We start from the raw sequence: 25623 nt of genomic DNA on the forward strand, positions 1-25623 counted from the left end.
TTTAATGTACCTTTAAAAACATTTAACAACAAAAAGTGCCATACAAAGTGCTCGTGCTGAAGTGATTATAAAATAATTCAATGCCGCCTGAAATCACCCATATGGAACCATGGGGCACTCATTATATCATTTTATCTTATTTATAGCAACCTCACAGTGTTGCATACGTATCGGGCCTCAGACCCTAAATACAGATATTATGAAGAATGGTCTATGGCCCCACATGTAAATTGTCCTTTTATGGTTATTACTATTCTCTAGGCTCTAAAACAGTCCGTATAGGACATAAATACAAACAGAAAAGTGAGCCACTGTACATACATCAGACACCCTCAGAGAGGAAATGTATAGAGTCTCCTTTAGATTACTGACCACAAATCACCTCTCTAGAGTGTGAATAGATCATAATGTACTTATCTCAGATAACGTTGCTTTCCATGACGGTACCCAAATACTGCTCACAGCAAGGGGGCTCCACATATCAGCGCATCGCTGGGAAGCTCGATTCCCTCTGTATGTCTCCCAACGCGTTTCATCTACCACAAATTCATCAGGGGAGTAGTGGCATATAGTCCAGTGGCATTGCGCGCCATATCGCGCTCTCGCTATCTTTTAAATACTTTCAGAAGTCCCGCGGTCTATCCCTACTTCCGGACGCCGGGGTTGGCACTTCCGGTTTCCATCTTGTTCAGGCCCCTAGACTCTTCTCCTGCCCCACTTCCTGGGCATGTCTAAGGGACGAAACGTCACATCCGGTGACGCGTATTGACCAGATCATATGCCCCACTTCCTGGGTTCGTCTGGACGTCAATAGCGTCACATCCGGTAAAAGCAGCGATGTAAACACATCGCATTCATGTGACTCGCCCGTGCCCATAGCAACCAGACGCTATTGTACATGTCTATCTAGCGTTAGGCATCTCCTTCTAGAGAGTAGGGCTCGGCCTAAAAAAGAAAATTATACAACTATTCCCATTTAGATAAAACTAGTATCAATGCATTAGAGACGTGTATAATAACAAGAGATCAGCAAAAACCATTTTTTATTTTTTGCTGATAACCCAAACAAGGGACATTTTCAGTGCATTCCTAAGTCCAAAAAACAATTTTTACACCATATTCAGGATGAAAAACGTATGATTAAACTTTCCAGAAAAAATAGTCAATTGATCAATAGATGTTGCATGGTAAATACTGGGCACCACGGAACTTTTTTGGGAAGGATAGAGAAGGGTGCTCACTAGAACTTACCCTATTATACCCTCTCTATATGTCACCTAGCTAACGCGGAGGTTGGCACCCTAATTCCTGCGCAAATGGCGCCCCCACTCAACGGCGGCTCTCCCTATACTTTGATGGCCCTATTAAAAAACTCCCTACAAGAAGGAAGAATAGGTGAGAAGTTCATTAAGTCCCTTGGGATGTACTGTTCGTAGTGAGAAGATCCAGAAAGTTTCTCTCTGGAGGATTCGCTTATCCCAATCACCTCCTCTTTGATTTTTTGGGACTTTTTCAATGCCTATGAAACTGACAGCCTTAACATCCCCATTGTGGGCCTGGTTGATGTGATTCGCCACTGGTGTATCTCGTTTGTTTATGATATCCCTATGATGCTCTCCCACTCTCACTCTGAACTCTCTCTTGGTTTTACCAACATATTCTAAACTACATCTACAGGTAATCTTGTACACAACTCCAACCGATCTACAATTGATAAACTGTTGTATGGGAAAAGTTCTTCTTGTGACACTACTGCGAAAATTAGTATCCTGTGTAATTGATGCACAGTATTTGCAGTTGCCACACTTAAAACACCCTTTGGGTTGGGTACCCAGCCAAGTAGATCTAGTGTTAGTGTTTAAGGAAAAATGGCTACGGACTAGTCTATCCTTGATAGAACGACCTTTTCTGAATGTAATTTGTGGGGTACCAGGTAAAATTCCTAGAAGGTCTTGATCCATGAGGAGAATTGGCCAATGCCGTTTCATAATTTCCCTCAAGTCATTGGATCCATTAGAATATTTTGTTATAAATCTGATCGTTCCTTCGTCTGTGTTTTTCTGTTTTGGAATTAATAGCTCTTTTCTATCTTTGACTACAGTAGTCTTGAATGCCTCCTTGAGGATATCATCAGGATATCCACGCTCCAAAAACCGAGATCTCAAATCATCGGCTTGTTCTCTGAAATCTCTGTGATTAGAGCAGTTTCTTTTCATTCGTAGGTATTGTCCCTTTGGGATGCCTCTTCTAAGGGGGGCTGGGTGACTAGAATCCCATCTCAGCAGAGAATTTGAGGAGGTGGGTTTTCTGTAGGTTTTAGTTATCAACCGACCATTCTCTCCTCTTTCAATGCTGATGTCTAGGAATGATAGTTTATGTCTATCCACCTCAAAGGTAAATTGAAGGCCCAGATCGTTCTTGTTCAAACTTCTTACAAAATTACCAAACCCCTCCTTATCTCCTTTCCAAATTATGAACACATCGTCGATGTAGCGGAGCCAGAGCACAATACTCTCCTCTGCCACATCCATGTGCTCTCCAAATACAATGTTTTCCTCCCACCAACCCAGGAGCAAATTTGCATACGATGGCGCACATGGGCTACCCATCGCAGTGCCCCTGAGCTGGTGGAAGTACTCTCCATTGAATAGGAAAAAATTCCTAGTGAGGCAAAATTCAAGGGCCTTGATGACAAACTGATTGTGTTCAGAGAACTGGATACCCCTGGTTTTTAGATAGTAGTCCGCAGCCATTAGACCTTTTGTGTGGGGGATGGATGAATATAAGGCCTCTACATCGATTGAACCCAGTATCATATTGGTGTCCAAATCGATGTTGTCAAGTTTCACTAAAAGATCCGTGGTGTCCCGGATGTATGAACTAAGGGAAATGACAAATGGTCTAAGGATTTGGTCTACATATAATCCTAGATTTTGTGTTAGACTCCCGATCCCAGAAACGATGGGTCTTCCCTTTAGAGGGACCAGACCCTTATGCACTTTTGGTAAGGCATAAAAGGTAGCAACAACAGGATGCATTGGTGTCAAAAATTCCTTTTCGTTTTTATCAATAATTTTAGAATGAAAGGCTCCATCAATTAATCCTTTCAATTCTATCACGAAGGATTCTGTGGGATTACTCTTAAGCCTTTCATAACCCATGGATCTCTGTAACAGGGAGTAACAGAGTGTTTTGTATTGGACCACGTCCATCACCACTATGTTACCCCCTTTGTCCGATGGTTTTATTATTATAGATTTGTCCCTTTCTAGATCCAACAACCCATCCATTTCTTTTTTGGAAAGGTTGTGAAATCTACGTTTTTTAATCCTCTCTATTTCCATCAAATCCTTAGAGACTAGGTTCAGAAAGACATCTATAGCACCAGCATCACTGCTGGTAGGTGGCATACGTGTACTCTTATTCTTTAATGCTGTAAAGGGTCCTTTACCTTGTACATTAGGGTCCACATCCCCCAGATGATACAAAAATCTAACATCATTTAACAAATCTTCATTAATCCCCAGTTCAGCACAGCTTTTTTTATCAGCGTTAATGAAGTGCTTTTTCCACTTTAACTTCCGAACAAATAAATTGAGGTCTTTGGTGGTTTCAAAACATTCGAAGTCAGAGGTAGGCACAAATAACATGCCTTTACTAAGGACCGCCATCTGTTCACTGCTGAGGGATTTTGAGGATAGATTGATAATATGATTATTCAATTGGGGATCCGGTTGTTGAATCTGCTCCTTAGAGGGTAGTTGGAGTCTAAAAAATGCTCCCTCTGTGGTGAGCCTCGACCCACTCCCCTCCCCCCACGTGAGCCACCCCTCCCTCTGACTCTTCCTCTACTGTGTTTAAATCTAACCTCGGAATCAGAATATTCTGCCTCCGAGGAAGATATATCAGTATCCTGTGTGCGATTATTTTTGGTCACCGTATAAGCTTTGTTTTCACGGAACTCCTGTAAGTCCCGAATAAAAAACTTGTGTTTCCTCTCCTTTAAATGGTATTGGAATTTCTCTATTATGCCCTGCAGGCTAGACTCTTTTAGGGCAAAATCTGTTTCCGTTGAAAATTTCTTGGTTACCTCAATCTGTTCCCTGAGGCATTCGTTAATGTTGTTTAACATGGATTTCTCCTCATCGAGGAGTATCTTCATCAGCCTCCGTGAACTATCCGTTGCCTCTTTTTCAAGTCTAGCCAGCAGGGCTGAATTTCTATAACTGTAACCGAAATTCACGGAAATCCTAAGATGCCGGGGTACTATCCCTGCTTTAATATAGCTCTCCAGGCTTTGCACCTCCCACCAGGATGTGATCTGTTCTTTATATACCTTAGTCAATTCTTTAAATGCTGTGCTGAACGATGGTATATATTTTTTCTGAGTAAAGTTACCATCTGAAAATACGTCTTTTGCTTCATTTACCCATTGATTGGTGTCTATTCCTGTGGACAGGAATCCTGCCATGTCCTGATATATCAAAATTATTAGCAGGGGTATATCTACCAATGATGAGATGTATATTTTGTAGCAGATTGGTACGGACCAGTTTAACTAAAACTTAACTTTTAATGTACCTTTAAAAACATTTAACAACAAAAAGTGCCATACAAAGTGCTCGTGCTGAAGTGATTATAAAATAATTCAATGCCGCCTGAAATCACCCATATGGAACAATGGGGCACTCATTATATCATTTTATCTTATTTATAGCAACCTCACAGTGTTGCATACGTATCGGGCCTCAGACCCTAAATACAGATATTATGAAGAATGGTCTATGGCCCCACATGTAAATTGTCCTTTTATGGTTATTACTATTCTCTAGGCTCTAAAACAGTCCGTATAGGACATAAATATAAACAGAAAAGTGAGCCACTGTACATACATCAGACACCCTCAGAGAGGAAATGTATAGAGTCTCCTTTAGATTACTGACCACAAATCACCTCTCTAGAGTGTGAATAGATCATAATGTACTTATCTCAGATAACGTTGCTTTCCATGACGGTACCCAAACAAAATTTGGCTTTACGGGGTCACAGAGAAGTAATTCATCATGAGACTGATTACGAACCTGAATCAACTGGAAATAAGGGAAATTTTTTAGAATTAGTTCATTTGTTGGCGAAATATGATCCAGTGCTACGTGAACATATTCTAAGAATCAAGTTGGGAAAAAAGTTTGCTACATCATATTTGTCTCCTACAATTCAGAATGAGTTTATAGAATTTTTTTGGGGGAAAGTAAGAAGCAAAGTTGAGGAGCAAGTAAAATTAGCAATTTATTTCTCTATGATATTTGACAGCACCCCTGATATTTCTCATAAGGATCAAATGTGCCAAGTTTTACGCTACATTATGATCAATGGAAATGAAGTGAAGGTTGTGGAATCATTTGTTGATTTCATTGAAATAAAAGGTAAAACTTCAGAGAGTATTTCAACTATGATTTTGCAACAATTAGAAAAATACGGAATTGACATCCAAAATTGTAGAGGACAAGCATATGATAATGCTGCTGTAATGGCTGGTCAACATACTGGCGTTCAGAGACGCATCAAGGAAATAAACAAAAAGCTGAATTTGTTGCATGTACAAATCACTCTCTGAATTTGGCAGGTGTACATGCAGCTTCTGTTGCACTGAGTTTGGTTACATTTTTTGGAACTGTGGAGCGTTTGTTCACATTTTTTTCTTCTTCCACCCATCACTGGGATGTTCTGATTTCAGTCACTGGTCAAAGTGTCAAGCGTGTATTAGAAACTCGGTGGAGTGCACTGGGAGATGCTGTGAGTGCAGTAAAAAAAATTACTCCAAAATTTTACAGGCTGTAGAACATTTAACTGGTGAAGAAGAAAATAGAGTTACCAGGTCAGATGCTGGCGTGTTGCTTGTTGCATTACAATCTTTTTCCTTCCTGTGCTTTCTTGGCCTGTGGGAATCTGTGCTTAAAGAAATTAATGACACACAGGTCTACCTACAGACCAATGGATTAAATATCCAACAATGTGACACAAAACTTGGAGCATTTAAAGCATTTTTAACTGAAAACAGAGAGGAATTAGTTAAGCATTCAGTAGCTTATGCAAAATAAATTTGTGAAGATTTGGGAATAGATATGGATCGCCGCTCTAGAAAGAAGAAAAGGATGGCAGGTGAAGAATCACAAGATGCTGAGTTGCTGTATGAAATGGAGTTGAAGAGAGAAATGTACCTTTCGTTGGACAGAGTGATCCAGGAGATCACAACAAGATTTAAACAGCTTCATGCTCTTGCTGAAAAATATGCCTTCCTTACTCCATCACACCTTTTGGACGAGAAGTATGAGTGTCAGCTAAATCAAGATCACGATGATATTAATAAGGAAGAGTTCCTCATTGAGAGAAAAAGGCTTAAAAGTTTTCTTTCTGTTGCTGTTACACAAGACAAAAAAGAGACATGGAAGGAGGACAGCCCCTTGAACTGTTGCAGTTTATTGTAAAATATAGTCTAGAGAACTCAGTTCCAAATATTGTGATACTCCTTCGAATTTTTCTCACTATTGCTATAAGTGTTGCTACTTGTGAGAGGAGTTTTTCTAAGTTAAAGCTGATTAAAAATTACCTCAGATCCACAATGAGCGCCATGCGTTTTGGAAATATGGCCATTCTGTCTATTGAACATCAGCTGAGTGAAAAAATAGACTTTGATGATGTTGTCAACGATTTTGCAAACAGAAAGGCAAGAAAAGTAAGATTCTAGAACAATTGAAATCAGCTTTACTCCCAAAGTGACAATTTAAAGTTTCAGTTAAACAATAAAGAGTTTTGTTTCTGTGCGTGTTGTCCTGACTATTTTTTGGTATTGAGCCGTGGGGGCGCCAAATTCGGGAACAGCCCCGGGCGGCAAAAGCTCTAGCTACGCCACTGAGTGCACCTAGCTTTGCAGTGTCCAAGTGGGTCAATGGATTGTTGTCCGTGAAGATTGTAAACTTGGCAGAGGCTAGGTAATGCTTGAACCTTTCGGTGACCTCCCAGACTATAGCAAGGAACTCCAACTTGAAAGAACTGTAGTTATCAGGGTTCCTTTCGGTGGGACACAACTTCCTGCTGGCATAAGAGATCACTCTTTCTCTTCCATTCTGTACCTGAGACAGTACCGCTCCTAGTCCCACATTGCTGGCATCTGTGTACAGCAGAAAGGGCTTCTCATATTCTGGGTAGGCCAAAACTTTGTCACCTGTGAGAGCCATTTTCAATCTGGTGAAGGACCTCTCCAACTCTTCAGTCCATTCAATGGTGGAATTCTTCTGCTTGTTCTTCTTGGACTTCCCCACCAGAAGGTTTTCCATAGGGGTAGCTATTTCAGTAAAGCCCTTGATGAATCTTCAGTAGTAACCTAACAATCCAAGGAATTGGCGTACTTCATGAAGGTTGCTGGGTTTCGGCCAGTCCCGAATGACTGTGATCTTGTCAGGATCTGGTGCCACACCTTCTGCACTGACCACATGACCGAGGTACTGTACCTTGGGCTTCAGGAGGTGGCACTTGGAGGGTTTCACCTTCAGGCCAAAATTGGACAAAGCTTCAAATACTTCAGCAGTGCAGTGCAGAGCCCAAATGGCATATAATTGAACTCACAGAGACCCATTGGAGTGGTAAATGCGGTTTTCTCTTTATCTGCCTCTGCCACGGGAACCTGCCAATACCCACTGGTGAGATCCAAGGTGGAAAAGTAATTAGCAGTTTTAAGTGCAGCTAAGGATTCCTCAATCCTAGGTAATGGGTCGGCATCTTTATGTGTAATGCTGTTAATTTTCCTGTAATCAACACACATTCTCATGGTACCATCCTTTTTCTTTACAAACACAATGGGAGCTGCCCAGGGGCTACAACTGTCTCTTATAACCCCAGCCTCCTTCATCTCCCTCAACATACCCTTAGCACACTGGTACTGTGTTGGGGGTATTGGTCTGTACCTCTCCTTTATGGGTGGATGGTCCCCTGTGGGGATATGATGTTGGACCCCTTTTGCCTGCCCAAAATCTAGTGGGTGTTTGCTGAATACCCGCTCATACTCTTGTGCCACTCTGTAGACCCCATTTCTCTGGTATGAAGGTGTAGAGTCAGTTCCCACCTGCAGTTGCTGGCACCACTCCTCTGGCTGTTTCACAGAACCACTGTCCTCCACCTGATTGGATGAGGCCAAGGGTTCTGCTGCCTGCAATGAGTTGTTATTAACAGTGAACAGTTTGGCAACTGTGGCGTACCGAGGTATTGTGGCCTCCTCTTCCCCACAATTCAAAAGACGTACAGGTACTCTCCCTTTTTTTACATCATCCACCCCTCTGGCTGTCAGGAAAGTGGGCCTACTTTCGGAGTATACTGGTTCTACCACTGCCTGGTAATCTCTCCCTCTAAGACCTATGGCTGCCCGACACCATACCAACATTTCACATCTGGGGGGTATTGCAATGGGGAAGGCATCACTCACTCTGACGCTGCCAATCTCTCCGCCAGAGAGTTCTACCTGTTGCCTTTGCATCAGGGCTCGGATCTCCTTCTGCAGGACTCTTTGCTCTCCGGATCCAGCAGTCTCAGCCACTTGTTGCAACAAGACAATAACCTCGGACAGACAATTTTCAATTACATTTGTGCCAAGAGTCATCATGGGATTGCATGCACGTCGATCAATATCAACATTTATCAAACCTTGAGACTTTAACTCCACCCTTCCCACTTTAACAGTAATCTCCTTACACCCAATCTGTGGTAAGGTCTGACCATTACTAGCAACTACTGTCAGTTCATCAGTGGGACCACGGGTGAGTTCAGAATCAGCCCAATACCTCTTGTAAAGAATATAGGGCATGGTGGTCACCTGGGAGCCAGTGTCCAGCAAAGCGTTCATGGGGATACCATCAATCACCACAGGAAGGATTGGTCTCCCCCTCACATACTTGGCTCCCAGTTCCTTGGGCCTGGTGATCCTACTCCTGGGGGTTGGCCCTCTGCCCCAGGGGTTGCTCATTTAAAGGACAGTACCTGGCAAGATAACCTGCCTTGTGACAGCGACAACAGATCGGACTTCCGTCCTGGTCATAGCGATCGTTGGTCCTTCCTCGAAGTGGCGGGGCTCTCCTCCTCCTTGAATTCAGCAAAGTTCAGATCAGGGTTTTGCAGGGTTATTATACGCAACTGTCCTCGGTGGGTACTGGACAGGAGGCCCTCAATGAACTGCTCCTTCAACAGTTTATCTTCTTCCTTTACGCTGTCAGGATCAACTTGTTTAACTGCTCGCAGTGCCTCCTGCAGGTTGAGGGCATAATCCCTGATACTGTCCTGTGCCCTCTGCTTGCAGCCAAAGAACCTCATCTTGATTTCAGCGGCAGTGCGGGTGTCAAAAGTGCTCTTCAACTTGGCCAGGACCTTTGCAACAGTCTCTTTATCGGTGTCCTGCCAGGCTTTCACTTCTCTCAATGCTGCACCCGTAAGCTGTCCAATCAGGATATTTACTTTCTGGCTTTTAGACAGGGGGTAAACTTTAAACAAGCTGCACAGTCTCTCTTTAAACTCACTCAGGGTGTATGACTCACCCGAGTACTGCGGTAGCCAGGCCGCTCCTGGTATGTAGGGCATAGACAGCGGCATGATGGGGACCACTGCAGCAGGTACTCCTCCTGGCGGTACCGCAGGGTTGGCGACGGCGTCTTCGCGCTCTGCGGCAAGCTCCACCCACGAAGGCCTGCCACTTTTCTTCCCGCGCGCGCCAAGTGCGGCAATGGCGGCGCTTGGCTCCAAATTTCACACAGTTCTCTATCACAGTCTATGGCACACAGGACCCGGGGGTACCGGGCTCCGTAATCCTGTTCGTGATGCCAAAATTGGGTCGCCCTCACACCCAGGGCAGCGCGGTACCGGGTCAGTGTCAGGGGGATGGTGTGTCACAGCAGCGGTGACCTGGCCCATGGCCCTGGGCCCCAATATCAATGGCGGTGATGCTTGTTTGTAATGTAAAGTTCGTGACGCCACCTGTGGTGTTTGGCAAGTGAGTTGTTAGCCAACTCTGCGTGCAGATCCTCTGGGGCTGATGGTGTATCACAGCTTAGATGGTGTAGCTCCCCACAGGTGAAGCTGTAACCCCAGGGCAGTGTAGAGGTGGTTGACACGGAGATGTAGCAGTGCCGACAGGGTAGGAAGCAGACACAACACAGCGGTGTGCAATTTCTGTACCTTTACTTTGTAACTGCAGTCCAGGGTCCTGATTACAGATGGTATTGGAGCAGGCTAGCCTGGAAGCAACTCAGGGTTTCTCTCTCACAGACGGGCTGTGCAGTCTCCTTCCTAGCGCCTGTGTGGTGTGAAGCACTCCAGTCCTTAGTTACTCTGAAGTTCCTCCTGTCAAATGTTCCTAGAACTCTTCTTGCACGGCAGAAAGCTGTAGCCTCTCTCACTGGGACTCCTCTCACTATCTGAATCTCCGGCTCTCTATCTGTTTCGCTGTTGTGCCTCAAGTCTTATCTGGGAGCAGGGCATTTACAGCCTCCTACTCCTCGGGTATCTGTGGCAGGACCGTTAGTATCCGTACCACCGTGGAGACCCGACTCCAGTTCTGTGCGCTCTCAAGCTGATGGAGCTCGCCTTCTGCAGCTTCCACCTCCAGCTTCGCTCTCCGCGTCTGCACACTTCACCCTCCACAGACTATCTCCTCTTACTTCCTCCTGGCCCTCAGGGGTCACTTCTCCCCACAATCCTGGGTCAGAGCTCCCCCTGCTGGTCAGGAGTGGAACTGTGTTGTATGCATGTATTGACTGTGAGAGAGACCCATCATTGCGTCCAAGCCTGGCATTACCCTCCCCTGGAGGAAGGCAAAGCCAGTGTGGCGACCGTACTCCTGGGGGCACCACAGAAGCACTCCCATCAAAGTTTTCATCTTATTAATATATTGCAATCATCATATTATTTAGTATTGTCTACTTGCAATTTCTCATTTTACCTTTTTACCCAGCTAATTCTTCTCTTTTCTCTGCTCTATGTAGAAACAGGAAGTCTCTTTTCCCTGCATGAGTGACCCCCCTCTTCAACACCTGACCCAGCCGCTCACTCCTCCCCCTGCCAGACACTTTTGCAGTGACTCATGAGTCATGCAAGGAAAATTGACATACATACAGACACATATATACACAGGGCATATACATACACATGAATGCTGAGCACATACATACGTATAGACATATGTGTACACACAGAACAGCTTCAAACAGACATATGCATACAAAGAGCACATACATACAGACACATATTTACTGTCAGAATCCCAAACATTCTGATGTCTGCCCAAATATATACCTATCAGGAGCCCATACATTATAATGTCTTCACTAATATATACCTACTAAGTGCCCCTACATTCTAACATCTTCCATAATATATACCACATTATCACGGCTGGGTGTCAGCTGATTATCACAGCTGACACCCGGCACTATGTGTCAGGGGCGGTCACAGACCGCCCCCGACACGTTAATCCCTGGCACAATGCGATCAAACACGATCGCAGTGTACCAGGGGGTTTAGGGAAGCATCGATAGGGAGGGGGCTCCCTTCGTGCTTCCCTGCAGGTCCCCGGATCCAAAATGGCGGCGGGGACCTTCGGGGGCCTGCAGGGAGCCGGCTTCCTCATGCCTGCAAAGCGCCGGCATGAGGAAGCCTCCAAGCACTGCCTGTGACAGATCGCTGATTTGTCACAGCTATCTGTGATGTGATAGATCAGTGATCTGTCACATCACAGTGATGTCCCCCCTGGGATAGTATAATAAAGTTAAAAAAAAGTGTCCCATTAGTTAACCCCTTTAGCAAATCCCTTAAAAAATAAAAAACAAAGCAAAAAATAATGCTTTAGTATCATACCGCCGAACAAAAAGTGTAATAACGCGCGATCAAAAAGACGGATATAAATTACCATGGTACCGCTGAAAACGTCATCTTGTCCTGCAAAAAACGAGCCATGATACAGCGTCATCAGTGAAAAAATAAAGTTATAGTTCGCAGAATAAAGCGATGCAAAAATAATTACTTTTTATATAAAATTGTTTTCATTGCATAAAAGCACCAAAACATAAAAAAAACACAAATGAGGTATCGCTGTAATTGTACTGACCCAAAGAATAAAACGGCCTTATCAATTTTACCGCACGCGGAATGGTGTAAGCGCACCCACTAAAAGAAATTCTTGAAATGCTGGTTTTTGTTCATTCTGCGTCCCAAAAATTGGAATAAAAAGCGATCAAAAAATGTCATATACCCGAAAATGGTACCATTAAAAACGTCAACTCGTCCCGCAAAAAATAAGACCTCACATAACTCGGTGGGTCAAAATATGGAAAAATTATAGCTCTCAAAATGCGGTGATGCAAAAACTATTTTTACAATAAAAATCGTCTTTTAGAGTGTGACAGCTGCCAAACATAAAAACCCGCCATAAAAAGTAAATCAAATCCCCCGCTATCACCCCCTTAGTTAGGGAAAAATAATAAAATTAAAAGAAAATGTATTTATTTCCATTTTCCCATTAGGGTTAGGGTTAAGGTTAGTGCTGAGATTAGGGTTAGGGGTGTGTTGGGGTTAGGGTTGGAGTTAGAATTGGGGGGCTTCCACTATTTGGGCACAAAAGGTGTTCTCCAAATGCAACATGGCGTCTGATCTCAATTCCAGCAAATTCTGTGCTGAAAAAGTCAAACGGTGCTCCTTCGCTTCCAAGCTCTGCCATGCGCCCAAACAGTGTTTTACCCCCACATATGGGGTATCAGCCTACTCAGGACAAATTTCAAAACAACTTTTGGGATCCAATTTCTCCTGTTACCCTTAGGAAAAGAAAAAATTGGGGGCAAAAATATAATTTTTATGGAAAAAAATACGATTTTTTTATTTTCACGCCCGGGCATTATAAACTTCTGTGAAGCACTTTGGCGTTCAAAGTGCTCCCCACACATCTAGATAAGTTCCTTAGGGGATCTAGTTTCCAAAATGGAGTCACTTGTGGGGGGTTTCCACTGTTTAGGTACATCAGGGGCTCTCCAAAGGCAACATGACACCCGCAGACCATTCCATCAAAGTCTGCGTTCCAAAACGTCACTACTTCCCTTCCGAGCCCCGACGTGTGCCCATACAGTAGTTTTCTCCCACATATGGGGTATCAGCATACTCAGGACAAATTGTACAACAACTTTTAGGGTCCAATTTCTCCTGTTACCCTTGGGAAAATAAAAAAATTGGGGACTAAAAGATCATGTTTGTGGAAAAAATATGATTTTCTTATTTTCACGCCCAGGCGTTATAAACTTCTGTGAAGCCCTTGGGGGTTCAAAGTGCTCACCACACATCTAGATAAGTTCCTTGGGGGGTCTAGTTTCCAAAATGGTGTCATTTGTGGGGGGTTTCCACTGTTTAGGCACATCAGGGGCTTTCCAAACGCGGCATGGTGTCCAATCCCTATTCAGCCAAAAAAGTCAAATGGCGCTGCTTCCCTTCCGAGATCTGCCATGCGCTCAAATAGTGGCTTACCCCCACATCTGGGGTATCAGCGTACTCAGGACAAATTGCACAATAACTTTTAGGGTCCTGTTACCCTTGGGAAAATAAAAATTAGGAGTGAAAAGATCATTTTTGTGGAAAAAATGTGATTTTTTTAATTTTACAACTGTACGTTATAAACTTCTGTGAAGCCCTGGGAGGTTAAAAGTTCTCACCACACACCTAGATATGTTCCGTGGGGGGTCTAGTTTCCAAATTGGTGTCATTTGTGGGGGGGTTTCCACTGTCTTGGCACGTCTGGGGCTTTCCAAACGCGACATGGCGTCCGATCTCAATTCCAGCAATAAAAGTCAAATGGCGCTGCTTACCTTCCGAGCTCTGCCTTGAGCCCAAATAGTCATTTACACCCACATATGGGGTATCAGCGTATTCAGGACAAATTGCACAATAACTTATCGGGTCCTGTTACCCTGGGGAAATTATAAATTGGGGGGTGAAAAGATCATTTTTGTGGAAAAAATATGATTTTTTAATTGTACGGCTGTACGTTATAAACTTCTGTGAAGCCCTTGTGACTTCAAAGCTCTCACCACAAATCTAGATAAGTTCTTTGGGGGGTCTAGTTTCCAAAATGGGGTCACTTGTGGGGGGTTTCCACTGTTTAAGCACATCAGGGGCTCTCCCAACGTGACATGACGTCTGGTCTGAATTCCAGCCAATTTTGCATTGAAAAAAGTCAAACGGCGCTCTTTCCCTTCTGAGCTCTGCCATGCGCCGAAACAGTGGTTCCCCCCACATATCAGGTATCAGCGTACTCAGGAGAAATTGCACAATAACTTTTGCAGTCCAATTTCTCCTTTTACCCTTGGTAAAATAAAAAAAATTGGACCTGAAATAATTTTTTTGTGAAAAAAAGTTAAATGTTCATTTTTTTTAAACATTCAAAAAATTCCTGTGAAGCACCTGAAGGGTTAATAAACTTCTTGAATGTGGTTTTGAGCACCTTGAGGGGTGCAGTTTTTAGAATGGTGTCACTTTTGGGTATTTTCTATCATATAGACCCCTCAAAGTGACTTCAAATGTAATGTGGTTCGTAAAAATAAAATGGTGTTGCAAAAATGAGAAATCGCTGGTCAACTTTTAACCCTTATAACTTCCTAACAAAAAAAAAATGTTGGTTCCAAAATTGTTCTGATGTAAAGTAAACATATGTGAAATTTTATTTTTAAGTTTTATCTGTGCCATAGCTCTGATTTAAGGGCATAAAAATTCAAAGTTGGAAAATTGCAACATTTTCGTCAAATTTCCATTTTTTTCAAGAATAAACACAAGTTATTTGAATGAAATTTTACCACTAACATGAAATACGATATGTCACGAGAAAACAATGTCAGAATCACTGGGATCCATGGAAGCGTTCCAGAGTTATTACCTCATAAAGGGACAGTGGTCAGAATTGTAAAAATTGGCCTGGTCATGAATGTGCAAACCACCCTTGGGGGTAAAGGGGTTAATATATATCTACCAGGAGCTCATACATTCTGATATCCTCACGAATATATCACCAAGAGCCTGTAAATTCTGGTGTCTTCACTAAAATATAACAAACAGGAGTCTATGCATTCTGATTTCCTCACTAATATATACCACCATGAGACCATTCATTATGATGTCATCACTAATATATATCCTCCAGTAATCTATACATTCTGATGTATTCACTAATAATACCTACCAGGAGCCCATACATTCTAGGCTCAACCACACAGAGATATACTGTACACATACATATTGATTCAAAGAAAGACACACAGACAGTAAAGGACTTACATTTCAAGGTCCTGGAATGGCCTAGCCAGTTTCCAGGCCTGAACCCACCAGAAAATTTTTGGAGGGAGCTGAAACTCAATGTTTCCCAGCAACAGTCCCAAAATCTGAAAGATCTGGAGAAGATCTGTATGCAGGGCCAGCGTTAGGGTCATGCAGACCAGGCAGTTGCCTAGGGCCCTCGCTCCTCCAAGGACTTCCAGCCAGTGGAGTGCTGCTAATAGCACCACACCACATGGCTGCTATGGGGCCCATAAGAGGAGCCCGGCGCCACAACCCACATTCAACTTATCGGCATCATAGATATTGATACAGTTGAAAGCAGTAATGGAGGTGAGAGCATCAGAAGATGCTCCTTCCACCATCATTCTCCTCTGCTTGTGACTCAGCGGTCACACAATGACATCACTTCATTATGCGCCATGCTGTGCTGGAGGAAAGCCTGGAGCTGCATGGGGAACTAGAAGTAGAGGTGAGAAGAGTGTGTGAGTGTTATACTGTGTGTGGGGGGGCTCCATTATACTGTGTGTGGGGGCTGCATTATGCTGTGTGTGGGAGGGCTGCATTATATTGTGTGTGGGAGGCTGCATTATACTGTGTGTGGGAGGGCTGCATTATAATGTGTGTGGGAGGGCTGCATTATACTGTGTGTGGGGGCTGCATTATACTGTGTGTGAGGGGGCTGCATTATACTGTGTGAGAGGGGGCTGCATTATACTGTGTGTGGGGAGACTGCAATATACTGTGTGTGGGGGGGCTGCATTATACTGTGTAGGGGGCTGCATTATACTGTATGTGTGTAGGGACTGCATTATACTGTGTGTTTATGTGTATGGATGGGGCTGCATAATACTGTGTTTTTAGGGGGCTGCATTATACTGTGTGTGGGGGGACTGCACTATACTGTGTGTGGGGGGCTGCATTATACTGTGTGTGGGGGGCTGCACTTTACTGTGTGTGGGGAGCTGCATTATACTGCAGCAGTCCTGTGATTTCCAAATGAAACAGAAGCAGCTTCTGAAACCCCCCACAGATCTCTGGAGTGGTCTGTGTTGGCTTCATGGGGATGTGGGGGGCACTGGAAGGTAAGTATGCTTCCATTTGTTATTTTAACATCATACATGCCTACAAAATACATATCTAATTGTTGGACAACCTCTTTAAAACTAATGATTATCAGAAAGATTTTTATAACACAGGCACATTTACACTGAAGTGCAACGCAACAATTCAGCCTCCTGCTTTATACATCTCTTCTCATTTTGGAGAATTTAAAAAAAAAAAAAAAAAAAGGAAAATCATTAGCTCATATAATCAATGCTGTGCTAAGGTATCTTGGTGCTGGTTTTGTAGAATCCAGGGAGGGAATGGGCAATGTACATATTTAAAATCTGGATATGTGAGCCAACGCCTGAATGCCTCGCCAGTGATAGACACTGCCTAAATTAAAGCAGAAATGAAGCCGACACTGAAAAAAATTCCAGTTGGGAAGGTGTGATGAAATGAAAAGCGGAAGCACCTAATTTAACAACTTTTATATGTTTGGTTCCATTATTAATCCTTCTGAAATTGTTTGAAAAATTTTGCACAGGATTTGCTATCTCCACATGCACAGCAGCACCACTTTTGTCTATGAAATGTTTAGCAGCTCCATCCTTTAACTGCCGTAATGCTGGCCAACCATACTGAGTGAACTTCTTTTTCAGGAGCATCCCGCTCCTGGCTCACGCCTTTCTGCATTGCAGGTGGTGATGTGCTCATGAACATTCACAGTTTGGGTCAGCGGCATGGTTTACTGGTGATCAAAACTGTGCACTTTCCAATGTTGCAAGAAGAGCTACCTTTGCCTCTGCATCAGGGACGGAGGCTTGTTGGATCCAGTGACCCAACCAGCATTAGAGAAAAATGAGCCAGCTGTGAAGCATATAACCTACTAGCGACATATTCTCGATGTAGGTAACCTGCCACAAAGGGTGTCCTGCAGCTTATCAGCAGGGTAGCCCATAATATATGCAATGAGCTGTACAAGAAGTAATTCAAAATCCCTCTGTTGTTGAGAGCTTAGGATTTTTAAAGAGAAGTAAATTGCAAAGTTTGTTTTCACAAGCACATTGCAATTTTAACCACCCAATACTTGGGACAATCCCTTTATAACATTGGGTTTCTGTATGATGTCAGTCCGAAATTTAGAACTCATTATTCATTTACTTCGTCTTATATTGATCAGTTTTAAATTACATATGCTGCAAAGCTCTTATTAAACTTACAACATTTAGATACCATAAAATAACAAAATACAACATGTGACTTCATAATGTAAGGTATAATATATAGTATTACCTGTTTAGAAGCTGTTCTTCTTTTCGCAGTGTCAAAGTAAAGATAATTGTATGAAGTGGGTCAGGAAACCACCTGTCAATTTAACACTTCCTTAGAATACTCACGAAAGTAACCATTTATGGCTTTGTGCCTTAAATTTCGGTTGTTTTGCATTCTCAAATTTAGCATGCAATCTAGCAAAATTCTAGCTACAAGTATTCAGTTTTAGGTTGTGATATTACGAGATTTACTAATATAAGTCTATCCTTTAATTTTCCATTTATTCTCTTCTTTCTCCCTTAACTCAAACCACCAGCCACCAGTGAGTTTTTATCACATGGATCTTGTGATGTACTCTGCATTTTTTTACAAGTATCCTTTTAAAACATTCAGTTTTCCATTCTATTTTTTAGTGGTTTTGAAACCGTCGCGAAGAAAGCAAAACATAAAAGTTCAGAGTGTGCGACGTTTTACAACTCCACACACAAACATGTTAGAAAGAGCCAACATAGTAAGAAAGTACATTGATTTTTGATTAAAGCTTACCTTGTACTACAGTGTAAAATTAAAAGATTTTATATATATAATCTTAAGTCTATGTTTTCGGGAGCCTAAGGGTATGTACACACATTGTGGATTCCAGTGCGGATTTTTCCGCTCGGATTTGGCTAAATCCGCAGGTCAAATGATACCCGCTGTTTACATTGGAAACGAGCGTCCAGCGTCGCTGATCGCTGGTCTCTCGCTGCCACATGCCTGCTGGCCAGCGGGAGAACAGCGATCAAAAAACAGCCCAGGACGTTCCAGCGCGATCAGCGATACCCGGCGGGGGGGGCGGTCACTGATGTCACATCAGTTATTAGGGATATTCATTACTCGGTGAGTAATTAGGTATTTGCCTCTGTATATTCGAGTAACCCGCCCAGCATGTTTGGCGCTTTATTTGCAGCCAAAGAACATTCTGGGCTGGCTTTCCAATCACAGTTCATGATTTTTCGTGTTTTTTTCACTTTTTTTAGCATTTTTCTCCTGCAAAAACACTTAAAAAACACATACATTAAGCATCCAATTATTAGAATGCATTCCGCAATTTTTGTGCCCATGCTGCATTTTTTCCCCGCAAAAAATAAAACGCTTCGCGGAAAAAACGCAGCATGTTCATTAATTTTGCTGAAAATCTGCGGATTTGCCACTATGTTCATTGTATTAGGATGCTCCAGAAAAAAACCCCCAATAATCCGCAAAAAAAACGAGCAAAAAACGCGATAAAGACGCTCAAAAAAAGCCAAAAATTAACGCAAAAAAAGTGGATTTCCTGCAAAGGAGTCCGGTTTTGCTCAGCAAAATTCTGCTTACGTGGGCACAAAGCCTAATGCCGACGCTATCTTTGTTATGGCATTACTGTGATTGGCTGGCCTTCCAGTGTCATAGGGACTATTTAAAGTCTGCTGGGGCCATCTTGCACACATTGCAACTAGAAACAGCATAGAGAGAGCGTAGTTTCAGCATAGGGAGAGTGAAAGGAGCATAGGGAGAGTGATAGGAGGTTATAGTGAGCGTTATTTATTTCAAAAAGCTCTTTTAGGCTATGTGCCCACGATGCGATTTTTAAGCGTTTTTGCCGCAATTTTCGGCGCGAAAACGTTGCAAAAACGTTTAAAAAACTCGTACAGAATGCACCCCATGCACTCCTATGGCATTCTGCACGTGCTGTGCTAATGCTGCACTTTTTCTGCGGCGGAATCGCATCGCGGAAAAAAACGCAGCATGCTCATTCTTTTTGCGGAATCGCAAAGAATTGCTGCGATTCCGCACCCATAGGAATGCATGAGAACCGCTTACTTCCCGCATGTGGCTATGCCCACCATGCGCAAAGTTAAGTGTCTCATGTACGGATGGTACCCACGGTGTGGAGGAGACTGTCCTCCAGACCCTGGGTACCATACCCCTGTAAAAAAAAGAATAAAAAATAAAAAATCGGGTTATATTTACCTTCCGGCGTCACACGCAGCCTTCCCGGGCCTCAGCGTTCCCAGTAATGCCTTGCGGCAAGGACCTGTGATGACGTAGTCTCGCGTTACTCTAGCGGTCTCGTGAGATCGCTATAGCAACGCGAGACCAACGTCATCACAGGTCTCGCAAGGCATCGCTGGGAACAGGAGCGTCGCTGAGGCTGCGCGGGACGTCGGAAGGTAAATATACCCCGATTTTTTATTTTTTTATCATTTTTAACATTCTATCTTTTACTATTGATGCCGCATAGGCAGCCTCAATAGTAAAAAGCTGGTCACACTTGTCAAACACTATGCTTGACGCGTGTGACCAACCTGTCAATCACTTTCCAAGCGATGCTTCAAATCACTTGGAAAGTGCTTGAATTCCGCAAGCGAAAATCGCTGCAAAAACGCGAATATAATCGCAGTAAAATCGCGCGGAAAAAAACGTGTGTTTTCTGGGAAGGAGTCCGGTTTTGAGTGTCCGGTTTAAAACGCTACGTGAGCACATAGCCTTAGAGTTGAAGATTCTGAAGAGATTACTTGTTTGGGGATTTAATTAGAGAGAGATTTAATAGGAGGAAGGGTGAAAGGCAAGCACCTGGGTGTTCTCATCATTGCAAGTACATGCTGCAGACCTCTGCTATTTTCCACTGTGTTGTATAGTAGTTAGTATTAGGAACAGACTGTGGGATTAGGCCGGGGTCACACTAGAGAGGAATACGGACGAGTGAGAGGCGTTAAAAGCACGCATTACACACGGACCAATGATTCTCTATGGGTTTGCTCCCAACAGCCGTATATTTCTCGGCCATATTCTACGGTCCGTGCCAATCGCAGCATGCTGCGATTCTCAATGTACTACGCCCGTAATATGCCAATGCAAGTCTATGGGTGCGCAAAAAATACAGTTTACACACGGACCACACGTGTGACTTGTGAGAAATACGCAGGTCTTTTGGCTGGTGACAGGAAATGGGCCAATCCATCATCAGGAAGCCTAGACATGCAAATGAGTGCAGTTCTGGTGCAGGAGCGGCCAGAACTCTGGGACCAACCGCGGGTCAGGCGGGGAGTCAGTGCAGCCTCACTGACGTCAGCGGTAATCACTTAGGCTGCGCAGACACCCCGCCTGACCCGCGGTGAACTGACAGTGTGGGAAAATGTTCAGAAACTTTCCCATGCTAATCATTTCATCTTCGGTCAGGCGGGGAGCCTGCGCAGGCAGCTTTTCCTTCATTCCTCCGTGGTTTACAACCAGGTCGGTCGCCAAGCGTCCTGCACGGTGTTGGGCTGTGAGCACATCCCCCATCTGTGGACGTTGGGCATTCAGACCATCCTCTTGGAGTCTGTTTCTAACCATTTCTGCAAACACATGCACATTTGTGACTTGCTGGAGGTCATTTTGCAGGGCTCTGGCAGTGCTCCTCCTGCTCCTTCTTGCACAAAGGCTGAGGTAGGGGTCCTGCTGCTGGGTTGTTGCCCTCCTACGGCCCCCTCCACATCTCCTGGTGTACTGGCCTGTCTCCTGGTAGCACCTCCAGCCTCTGAACACTATGCTGACAGACACAGCAAACCTAGCCACAGCTCGCATTGATGTTCCATCCTGGATGAGCAGCACTACCTGAGCCATTTGTGTGGAGTGTAGAGTCAGTTTCATGCTACCACGAGTGTGAAAGCACAACCAACATTCAAAAGTGACCAAAACATCAGCCAGAAAGCATTGGTACTGAGATGTGGTCTGTGGTCCCCACCTGCAGAACCACTCCTTTATTGAGAGTGTCTTGATAATTGTTATAATTTCCATCTGTTGTCCATTCCATTTGCACAACAGCATGTGAAATTGATTGTCAATCAGTGTTGCTTCCTAAGTGGACAGTTTGATTTCACAGAAGTTTGATCTACTTGGAGTTATATATAAGCAGTGTATGTACATATTATATTATATTCACTTATATTTGTTTTGTGCTTGTAAACATTATATTTGAACATGGTATATAATGATATTATGGTCTTTGGGGGCGTTGTCTGGGAGTGCAAAAAGATGGCTGCATTCTGTTGACTCTCTGCAGACTCTGAGCCTGATATGTCTTTTTGCAGAAAACTCAGAAGCACTGGACTTATATTACTCGACTTAAAAACCTCAGGAACCTTTCTGGAACATTTTGAGGCATCTTGGGCCTCCCTAAGAGCTACAATGCCTCAAAACAAGAGGAAATAGTGTAGGCTGGGATGTCTCCTTGAAACGCCACTGAAGCTCTCCAGTCATGCATCTTTAATATCTCCTCCCTAGCCAGCAACACCTAAGAAGAGCGATCCAGACCTCCATTCCTCCTCTAGGACCTCTCAGCGAGACCCAAATGGACCACAACCCGTGGTCAGAAGAAAAGAACCCCCAAGAAAAGAACAAGCATTGCATGCTGACACTGAAAGATCCAAGGAGGTGAGTAAATCCCCTTTACTACTGCACAGCTCAGCAAGGCAGTTTAGCGACACTGAACGCTGTGCTGTTAAAAAAGCAGGCAGCTCCATTGTCAGTCAAAAGCAGGACTACCGTCAAGCTCCGAGGGAGTCCCTGCTCGTAGGTAATTCACCCAGAGCTCTCCCTGCTAACTCATAGCAGGGGCACTTCCTAACAGCCGCAGCACCAGAGGAAATCCCTGCAAATCAATGAGACAACTCTGCCAAGGGCACGGAGTATATAATCCTCACACCACACACATGCGGGACTCCTCAATGGGGCATAGGGAGTCCCTGTGTAAGGGGGTCAAGAGCAAGAAGCGTCAGAAGGGGGTTACCTCCCCTGCTCCGTGTCCGGAACCACATAGCTGGGCAACAGGGTTGCTGGGGGGAAGACTTACTGATTTGGACGGACTGCACCATGTGACAGTCAGGAGCAGTGGGGGAGGAGAAGGGACTGTGGACCGAAAGCTGTGCAGGCTGAGGGCACAAAAGCAGAGCACGCGAGGGTCAGAGCAGCGCACGCCATGGAGAGAGCAGGTCGCAGCACCGCATTCCAGGACCAAGAGGACTCCCGGTCAGAGTATTGAGACAGAAGGACGTGATATAGATAACACTGTCTGTGTGTACGTGAACGCGAAAGCCCCGTTGTCCAGAGGAGGCTGCGCACAGCCCCGGTGCCCGCGGTGACAGGACAGAGCCCATGAGTGTGGCTGAGAGACTTATCAGTGTGTGCAGCATCTTTCCTGTGGAGAGACTGTTAGCTTGACCAACAGAGACTCAGAGCAGGGGTGACCCAGTTCCATAGCGTCCCCCTGCCTCCCGCTTTAACCCCGGAGTTCCCGTTTCCCAAGAGAAGAGGGGGACTGCAGAGACTACAAGTGCTGCTGTTGATGGTGCATATGTTGGAGAAGACGACCCTTCAATCAAGGTTTCATCAAACTGATAAGTTGCAAGAATACCCGTTTAACCCTTAATTCCCTGCTGAACTGTTTGATAACCCTGCTTAGCTTACCGTTAAATCATGTTTTCTCTCTCAGTTTAACCCCCCACTTCTCCCTGAGAGGAGATACTGTTCCCTGTAAATAAACCCTTTAACTTTTGGTCTGTCTCTGAAGGTGGTGACATCCTCAGCACCTGCACGTTATAACATTTGCATGAGGGAAGCACTTTCCAGTCTGACATTGCAGAATCAAGTCATTTACACTGCATGACAACTGAGGCTCCAGCATTCGATGACACACTAAAGCCAGAGCATACTCAGGAGCAGAATTTCTTAAAACCTCCTGAAGTGTCCCTAAACCTGGGTAATTCCCCTCAATTTTACCACTCCAGAATACAAACCCACTATCAAACCTGATAAAGCTGGGGATGTTGTAGAGCATCATCGTATCAATAATAAAGCTGGTAAATTTATCACTACACAGGGAGGCATACTGGGGTCCTTAATGTTGTTAAACCAAAGGCACATACTCCTTGTTCTATAGACAATGCAAGCTACAATGCAGCTCCAGCTCCAGAATATGATTCTAATACACTGTATCCTAGGAGCAAGATGCCAGACAATAATATAAACTTGCCTGCCTTTAACCCCTTCATGACCCAGCCTACAGTATTTTGACCTTAATGACCTGGCCATTTTTTGCAATTCTGACCAGTGTCCCTTTATGAGGTAATAACTCTGGAATGCTTCAACGGCTCCTAAGCAATTCTGAGAATGTTTTTTCGTGACATATTGGCCTTCATGTTATTGGTAAATTTAGGTCGATAGTTTTTGCGTTTATTTGTGAAAAAAACGGAAATTTGGCGAAAATTCTGAAAATTTTGAAATATTTATTCTGTTAAACCAGAGAATTATGTGACACAAAATAGTTAATGAATAACATTTCCTACATGTCTACTTTACATCAGCACAATTTTGGAAACAAGATTTTTTTGTTAGGAAGTTATAAGGGTTAAAAGTTGACCAGCGATTTCTCATTTTTACAACAAAATTTACAAAACCATTTTTCTAGGGACCACCTCACATTTGAAGGGGTTTATGTGGCAGAAAATACCCAAAAGTGACACCATTCTAAAAATTGCACCCATTCAAGAAGATTATTAACCCTTCAGGAACTAAAGCAACGTGGAAGGAAAAAATTGACATTTTAATTTTTCCAACAAAAATTTTCTTTTAGCATCAATTTTTTCATTTTCACATGGGCAACAGGATAAAATGAATGCTAAAGTTTGTTGGGCAATTTCTCCTGAGTACACCGATACCTCATATGTGGTCATAAACCACTGTTTGGGCGCACGGCAGGGCTCAGAAGGGAAGGAGCTCCATTTGACTTTTTGAATGGAAAATATGCTGGAATATTTAGCGGTTGCCATGTTATGTTTGGAGAGTCCCTGTGTGCTTAAACATTGGAGCTCCCCCACAAGTGACCCCATTTTGGAAACTAGACCCCCCATGGAACTTATCTAGATGCATAGCGAGCACTTTGAACCCCCAGGTGCTCCACAAATTGATCTGTAAATAGAAAAAGTACTTTTTTTCTACAGAAATTTTCTTTTAACCTCAGTTTTTTCATTTTCACATGGGCAACAGGATAAAATGGATCCTAAAATCTGTTGGGCAATTTCTCCTGAGTAGACCGATACCACATATGTGGTCATAAACCACTGTTTGGGCACACGGCAGGGCCCGGAAGGGAAGGAGCGCCATTTGACTTTTTGAATGGAAAATTCGCTCCAATCGTTAGCAGACACCATGTCGCGTTTGGAGAGCTCCTGTGTGCCTAAACAGTGAAAAAACCCCGCAAGTGACACCATTTTGGAAACTAGACCCCTTAAGGAACTCATCTAGATGTGTGGTGAGCACTTTGAGCCTTCAAGTGCTTCACAGAAGTTTATAACGCAGAGCAGTGAAAATAAAAAATCATTTTTTTCCTCAAAAATTATATTTTAGCCTGCTATTTTTTATTTTCACAAGGCTAACAGGAGAAACTGGACCACAAAAATTGTTGTGCAATTTGTCCTGAGTACACCGATACCCCATATGTGGGGGGGAACCACTGTTTGGACGCATGGGAGAGCTCAGAAGGGAAGGAGCGCCATTTTGGAATGCAGACTTCGATGGAATGGTCTGCGGGAGTCATGTTACGTTTGCAGAGCCAGAGGTGTATCTAGGCTTTCTGGCACCCGGGGCAAGAATTTGGTTTGGCGCCGCCCCCCCCCCCCGCACACATGCGATTTCCACACTTAGCCATACTCTCCCTAATGCTCTCAATGTTCAGTGAAAAACTGAAAAAAGCAGGATGAGAAGCTCGCTGTCACAGGACCATAAGTATTAAAATCGCACATGAGTAAAGTGTCCATGTGATGACTACTGGAACCTGCAGAGCTGAATCCTGACATTGCAGCTTCTGAACTCTCACAATGAATGCACTGCACATATTTAGGATTCTCCCGTACTGGTGGCAAGAGTACACGGTCATGTCAGCACAAGTATGTGATTTAT

At 43.8% G+C, this 25623-nt stretch overlaps 1 protein-coding gene across 1 annotated transcript in view; it reads right to left on the bottom strand.

Moving 5' to 3' along the window:
- The window catches only part of CCR6 (C-C motif chemokine receptor 6), a 171091-nt gene extending 153155 nt beyond the window's left edge, over window positions 1–17936 (bottom strand). The window contains exon 1 of the mRNA XM_073560106.1: window positions 17686–17936. The gene's annotated coding sequence lies outside the window, so the exon portion shown is untranslated. The remainder of the gene's footprint in view (window positions 1–17685) is intronic.
- Between the last annotated feature and the right edge of the window lie 7687 nt (window positions 17937–25623).

The sequence above is a fragment of the Dendrobates tinctorius genome, unplaced genomic scaffold, assembly GCF_039654945.1.
Source record: "Dendrobates tinctorius isolate UK_male_01 unplaced genomic scaffold, ASM3965494v1 ptg000293l, whole genome shotgun sequence".
NCBI lineage: Eukaryota > Metazoa > Chordata > Amphibia > Anura > Dendrobatidae > Dendrobates > Dendrobates tinctorius.